Here is an 8,062-nt window from a genome sequence, read left to right on the forward strand (position 1 = left end):
TGGCAACGCGTCTGGGAGTGGAGGATTGTTTATTGTATTATTGATTATTGATTTATTATATGAGTATTGTAGAGTGTAGGTGCTTTGTGCACTTTAATATTGTCCAAATCAATTATTATTGGACTTTTACCTGGTGTCTGAAGAGTGGTCAGAGGGTTCAAGGGGTCGAGAGGACCTCAAACTGTCACAAAAGGAATAAATATTTATTTAATGAAATTGATATTGTATACCATTCAAATGGAGTTCTTGTTTTCTGTAACACATACCAATGTGCCATATCTTTGGTAACAGTTCCTTTATTTTCCAAGGTGATTTTTCTGAAACACCCAGAACGGCTTAAAATGCAGGATGCTCTAATGATAGCCAATTGCAATTGTGTGTCTGATGTAGCTGTTTTTATCTAGAACAGTATTAAATTACAGTACTTTTTGTTTACAAATTGGACCAAATGTAAACTATGTAATTGTGTGATTGTTACTTACCCTTTCTTTAACAGTGGACTGTAGTATGGATTCCTTTTTATTCAAGAAATTTAAAGGAATGCTCTATCCATTTTTTTTTGTAATTTGTTGCTTTCCCTATGTAGTTGTTGATAATAGCACAGATAATTTTTAATCTAAAGGTTTTTATGCAGAATGGATATAAAGCTTCTGATAGAACTGCCATCTATGGGGAACAACACTGTACAACAGAAAAAAATATAAAAAATTCAATGAAAAAATCACACCCTACTAGTGTCACATAATCCACATCAAGTCATCACATCATATGTCCCATGTACTTTAACTAAAATATTGTTAAATAAATCACTTCCGTAAAATGCTCTCATGAATTGAAATGAAACATGTCGAACCATGAGTGGGTATTTAAAACTGTAGACCTACATAACATTATTAGATTTATTTTCATAGCGCTGAGCCACAACAGGAGTACCTTGGGATTATTTTGCATCAGTTTGTGAAGAGTTGAACTGATCTTCTGCTTGTTGAAGCATCTCAGACGTGCACAAGCATAAGGCAGACTCTGTTCCTGGTATTGTTTTCACACACTTTTGTTTAACTTTTAATCTTCAATTGTACTTGTCTCTCGGAGCACTTTGCAATGTTGATATAACATGAAGCACAATGTTTGCAAATGAATAAGCGGTTATTGGACTGGACTTGTGACCAATGAATTAAGGAGGTATGCAGTTCTTCAATTGAAATGGTCGCTCGCATTTGAGTATGTAACATTTTCATTCATGATACTATTTTCTGGAAGTGGTTTATTTAACAAAATTTCAGTACAAATACATGTGTGTTTCAGACATTGTGAGGATACAAGTAAATGACTTGAAGTGGATAAGATTTTTTTCACAGACGTTTCTGATGCTTTTTGCTTTTATTCAGCATTGGCCCCCATGGTCACCTATTTTATCAGAAACAAAAAAACAACAGATTGTTGTGTTGAACATACCTCTATAAGTTGATTACGAATATCAATATCAAGAATATCCTCAACTTCTGCTTCAGTATTTTCTGGACCAAGGATTTATAAAGAATTGGGGAGAAAAAGCATGGTGATTGCCCCCCATGCACAACAGACATTGCTATCAGTTGACCCACAAAAAAATAGCCATTTTCCTTTAATGCTGCATGAAAGATTGATAAAAAAAAGGTTTTATAAAAATCAGTCACAAAAGCAAAACATTTAGTTATATGAAAATCCATTTGAAGGATAGTTAAGCAGTTATGGCTTTGAACATCAAACCCTTAGGTTGTAGGTTTAAATCCCACCTTCCTGGGCTAAAATTGAAAAGAAATTGAATGAATTGTTGTCTCAAAATTTTTTATCTTATTGAATAAAGGCATTAGGCAAATATTAACTAATAAAGTAAAAAGAATTTTGCAAACATACCTGCTGAATTGTAACTTAAAAGGTTGCTCCCTGAAGCACCCTCAAACATTCCACTGTAATCTTTCAAATATTTCAGGCATAAGCGAAAATATTCACGTTTTGGACCACCAAGGTCTACTGCTCCTTCAGAAATGCCAATATTGTCAGTAAATTTTACATCAATTCTTTTTTTTGGAGTAAAGTTTGGTCTACTCATTGCTCTCACTGTGCCATCCCAAACATTTCTTCGCATCATATTGAACCGAGTAATTTCATGTTCATTTATTGCAGTGGTAAGTGGCATCAATATTTGCTCAACAGACAATGAAGTATCTCTGCAAAGTTTAAATATTGCTCGGTTAATATTCTACATAAGGATTTATATCATTGAAAGATGCTGAGAAATTAGTTCACGCATTTGTTTTCAGTCGACTAGATTACTGTAACGCACTCCTCTCACGACTACCCAAAAAAGACATAAATCGTTTGCAACTAGTACAGAATGCAGCTGCTAGAATCCTAACCAGGAAAAGAAAATCCGAGCACATCTCTCCAGTTTTGATGTCACTACACTGGTTACCTGTGTCATTCAGGATTGACTTTAAAATTCTGCTTATGGTTTATAAAACCTTAAATAATCTCGCCCCATCCTATATATCAGAATGTCTAACGTCTTATATTCCAAATCGTAACCTCAGATCCTCAACTGAGTGTCTCCTTAGAATTCCAAGAGCAAAACTTAAAAGAAGTGGTGAGGCAGCCTTCTGCTGTTATGCACCTAAAATCTGGAATAGCCTGCCAATAGGAACTCGCCAGACTAATACAGTGGAGCACTTTAAAAAACTACTGAAAACACATTATTTTAACATGGCCTTCTCATAACTTCACTGTAATTTAAATCCTGATACTCTGTATATCCAATTCATTATAATAACTATTCATGGTGGCTCTAAAATCTGTACTAACCCTTACTCTCTCTTCTGTTTCCTTTTCCGGTGTCCTTTTGGTGGTGGCTTGTGCCACCACCATCTACTCAAAGCACCATGATGTTCCAACAATGATGGATGGATTAAAAGCCCAGAAGTCTGTATGACCATCAGCATCAAGTTACTCCATGAGAACCCTAACTACAAAGAGGACTATTTCATTTTCAGCTTTCTGGAGTTTTTTTTTTGTTTTTTCTGACCACCCTGGCCATCAGACCTTACTCCTTTTCTATGTTAACTAATGTTGTCTTGTTTTAATTTCTTATTTTGTCTTTTATTTTTCTATTCTTCATTATGTAAAGCACTTTGAGCTACTTTTTGTATGAAAATGTGCTATATAAATAAATGTTGTTGTTGTTGTTGTTGAAATATCCTGTCGCAACTGCATCTCAGTAAGTTATATACATTTACAGGCCTACAGCTTCCTTTTGCTATGACTAGCAGTCTACTGAAAATTCCAAAGATACATTGATTGAACACTTCATAAAACATTTACAGCTAAACAATACATTTAAACTGTCTGTGAAAAAATTTTTTAAAATATTTGGGGTTCAACCCAGCATTAATTTAAACTACATACTGCTGGCTTTTAAGTGTCTCTTCCATCAATGATCTGCTAATTGCTTCTTGAATATCGGAATTTTCAGACAAGTTTTCTTCATTTTCAAGAAGGTTAACATAGTCACTATATGGAAAGAATGTTCATAGAGGAAAATATTGTAGAATTAATTTCACAATATTAATTATTCACAATCAAAGCAAAACTTTAACTTTAAGTAATACAAAGAAGTCCCTGGTATAGTAACAATCTGTACTTTTAATCAAATGGTAAAATCTTTCCACAAACATTTGCTGGACTATGCACATTGGTTTCTGTAGCTTATGTTTTACTGTTTAGTTTGATACCTCCAAAATATTCATGCAAATGTAAAACTATTAACAAGTTTAAAGGACGACAGAATGTTCTTTGATACTTTCATACAGTGGACAACATATACAGGTAGTTGATATTAATATATGAATTTAAGTAAATATTTATATATTTGTATACAAATGTATTCAAAATTCATGTGTGAAATGTAAAGAAAAGTCACAACTGTTTCAAAGTGCACTCAAATACTGACAACAACGAAAGTAATTAAATGAGAGAAAATAATTTTAATGTGCTTGAATGTGTAAAAATGTTTTGGCTTTCCCACTGGACACAGTAAGCTATGTTCACTTCACTTAAATTAAAACACTGTCAAACACTAAGAACAAATTATTGCATCCTGTCAGTTTCAGTTTTACTTTAGTTATTTCGATTTTCCATTTCCTTGCCTGACATACCTAACATATGACATGCTGAAGCAAATAGCAAAATTCTTTTTATGTTTAGTAAGGGCTGAAAGCAAAAAAAGTGGAAGACTGAATAAGAAGTAAACAGAAATATAATTAATAGTAAAACCTTAATCAAGCAATCTTCTTCAAGTATAAACAGCTTCTGAAAATGGAGCAATTTAATCAATTAAAGCACAAAACTATAACCTCTCTGTTTAGACCTGTCAACACAATCAGTTTCCTTTCACTATCCAAGATTTCAGACTGTTTTGTTCTCCTGTCTGTTTAAAACAATTCTGTATCTGTATGTGCATCCATTATATAAACAGTCATTTGTAAAGTCTGCATTTGCATTTACCAGAGAACCAGTGTTCTGTGCCTACACTCCAAGAAGAATGTTATACAAAAACATACTGCATAAACTGCATTGAAAATATTATGTCTGAGTTATTTAAAAAAGTAACCACTAAGACCTCCATAGAAAGACTGCAGAACTGCTCTAAATAAACCAAAAATTGAACATTCTTCTGTGCTTTCTAATTATTGTCAAAATTGGAACATGTTCTAAAAATTACAACACCCTAGAGGACTGCCAGAAAAACCCTGGGATTAGACTTTTTTCCATCAATTGAGGAAAATGTCAAAGTTAAATTTTACATTTCACACAATTCAGTATTTCAAATTTGACCTTTCAAACCACAGCATTTCTGTTCAAAGTACTACAGCGAAAACAAATCATCTTTAAGACAAGAAGATGACTTTGGGCATTTTTATGACCAGAACACAAATATCTTTGATGTAAAAAACATTTTCTTCTTAAACATATTGTGGGGGCATATATATATATATATATATATATATATATATATATATACAGTATATCTATACTAATTAATAAAAGGCAAAGCCCTCACTGACTCACTGACTGACTGACTCACTCATCACTAATTCTCCAACTTCCCGTGTAGGTAGAAGGCTGCAATTTGGCAGGCTCATTCCTTACAGCTTACTTACAAAAGTTAGTCAGTTTTCATTTCAAAATTCTACGCATAATGGTCATAACTGGAACCTGTTTTTTGTCCATATACTCTAATGGAGGAGGCGGAGTCACGTATCGCGTCATCACGTATTATGCCTCCTACGTAAGCACGTGAACTGAAAACAAGGAAGAGATTTACAGCACGAGTCAAACGTGGGAACGAAGGTAAATGACGTTAATTGTTGAGTGTCTTTTAATACTGTGTAATTGTTGAGTGTCTTTTAATACTGTGTAAGCATACATATTAACACATGTGCAATTAAACGTGTGCATTTACGGGGTGATTTCTCAGGCTTAAAAGCTCGCCTTTTATTAAAAAGGCAAATGCAAACTGTTTTCATTCTGAAGGGCACAAACTACGTTAGATTTCAGCCGTTAAACGCGCAAAAATGTCGGTACACCAGATAAATAAGCGCAACATATTATCAGTTGTATTGTATGCTTACAATACATATAGAAATGTGTTAATCGTTAACTAATATTATGGGATGATGTTTTTCGACTAGCGCCTTGATTTAAACGATTGCATGTCTTGGTGGGTTTGCGTAGCTTATTGTCAATATCTTTACACCTCTTTTTAAGACTTAATTTAAAAAGGTTTTCTTTTCTTCTTAATTAAAATTTAAAAGCAATACTTCACCGCTGCGAAGCCCCTCTAGCGCTGACGTCCGAGGTTCGATTACCGTAAGCGAGTGCAGTGAGTGTGTACGCCTGATGAGCCAAGAATAAGGGGTAAAGACATGTCGCGTACTCTTTGCATTATTTGACAGTAAACTATTTTCAACCATTCTATGATCTGCTTCTCACAACTGAAGGCACCGTGGCTGATGTTACCTGACTTGCTGGCCAACCATAAGCGTTACCTGGTAGGTAACCAGCCACTCACTTCACTCCCTTACGGGAATCGAACCTCGGACGTCAGCGCTAGAGGCGAAGCCCCTAAAATTGCGCCACGACGTGTGGTTCGTTTATTTGACAACATGTAGATCGGGGTAATTACATTCACGGCATTCGTAGTCCGATTCACAATCTGATTGTATGGGTGGTTACCTACCAGGTAACGCTTATAGTTGGCCAGCAAGTCAGCTCGAAGTGATCACTCGAGTGAAGGCAGCTTCACAAAAAAACAGATCCTTAACAAACTGTTATTGGTATATTTTCCCTCAATTTTAAAAGGTTTTCTTTTCTTCTTAATAAAAATTTAAAAGAAAGTACTTTGCCGGTGCGAAGCGCGTGGATTTGAGCGACTGACGCATACAGACATATTCATGAGTGCAGGTACTTCGGAAAGAAAGCACCGTGTAAACCTAAAGTTTAAATTAAGTTCATAGACCTACAAAAGGTTGCCATTGATTTGAGGCAAGATTGCTTTTCTCCTGTACAACTATACGTTGCATTCTCAAGAGTGTGCTTGCACAGCTTGGTCATATTACAACCGGAGTGCTGAACTGAAAACGTGCTATACAAACAGAACTATAACAATCGTAATAAACGAACAAAAAAAATAAAAAGACTCCTTCCTTGGCGAAGAAAGGAAAAAGGAAGACCTTATATCGCGTTCGTTTATAAAACAGCGGAAAAGCCGTTTTAAGGCTGCTTGACAAAAAAACAGATCCTTAACAAATTGTTATTGGGATATTTTCCCTCAATTTAAAAAGCTTTTCTTCTTAATAAAAATTTAAAAGCAGTACTTCGCGGGGATTTAGAGATATAGATATATATATCTATACTAATAAAAGGCAAAGCCCTCACTGACTCACTCACTCACTCACTCACTCACTGACTGACTGACTCACTCATCACTAATTCTCCAACTTCCCGTGTAGGTGGAAGGCTGAAATTTGGCAGGCTCATTCCTTACAGCTTACTTACAAAAGTTAGGCAGGTTTCATTTCGAAATTCAAAGCGTAATGGTCATAACTGGAACATATTTTTTGTCCATACACTGTAATGGAGGAGGCGGAGTCACGTATCGCGTCATCACGCCTCCTACGTAATCACGTGAACTAAAAACAAGGAAGAGATTTACAGCACGAGTCACACGCGGGAACGAAGGTAAATGACGTTAATTTTTGACTGTCTTTTAATACTGTGTAAGCATACATATTAACACATGTGAAATTAAACGTGCGCATTTACGGGGTGATTTCTCAGGCTTAAAAGCTCACCTTTTATCAAACGCGGGAACAAAGGTAACTGACGTTGTTCACTGTCTTTTAATACTGTGTAAGCATACATATTAACACATGTGCAATTAAACGTGTGCATTTACGGGGTGATTTCTCAGGCTTAAAAGCTCGCCTTTTACTAAAAATGTAAATGCAAAACTATTTTCAATCAGTTTATTGAAACGCTCCCGTTAAGGATTGCAATAACATATTTGCGAGATAAAAGAACGAAGTAGGGGGAAATGGAGGAAGAGCCGCAAACAGCGAAGAGCAAAAAATTAATTAAACAATTGAGAACGGAGCGAGTGAAGCATACAAGAATGTTCATAAGGGAAACAAAGCACGGTGTAAAACGTAAGTTTAAATTAAGTTTATAGAAACGCTCCCGCTGCGGATTGCAATAACATATTCGCGAGATAAAAGTTTAATGAGAAGACACGAGGTATAAACGAACCACACACCGTGGCGCAACGTTAGGGCAACAGTTTCAACCATTCTATGATCTGCTTCTCGCAACTGAAAGACGGCACATGGCGGATGTTAGCCGACTTGCTGACCGCAACGTTAGGGGCTTCAACTATGGCGCTGACGCCACATCTCAGTGCCAACACTTTGCAGACTCTACTTAAAAGACACGCCCTCCTCACTGGACAGTTAAAAACACCAATGAAACT

The 8,062-nt window shown here is 35.6% G+C and overlaps 1 long non-coding RNA gene across 1 annotated transcript; it reads right to left on the minus strand.

Moving 5' to 3' along the window:
* Window positions 1–343: 343 nt before the first annotated feature.
* Window positions 344–3,630, minus strand: LOC127527349 (uncharacterized). Its single transcript, XR_007934646.1, has 3 exons — window positions 3,442–3,630; window positions 1,456–1,630; window positions 344–400 (listed from the first exon to the last, which is right to left on the minus strand). It is a non-coding gene; the product is annotated as an uncharacterized LOC127527349 (long non-coding RNA).
* Window positions 3,631–8,062: the final 4,432 nt, after the last annotated feature.

This window comes from Erpetoichthys calabaricus, chromosome 4 (genome assembly GCF_900747795.2).
Source record: "Erpetoichthys calabaricus chromosome 4, fErpCal1.3, whole genome shotgun sequence".
Taxonomy (NCBI): domain Eukaryota; kingdom Metazoa; phylum Chordata; class Cladistia; order Polypteriformes; family Polypteridae; genus Erpetoichthys; species Erpetoichthys calabaricus.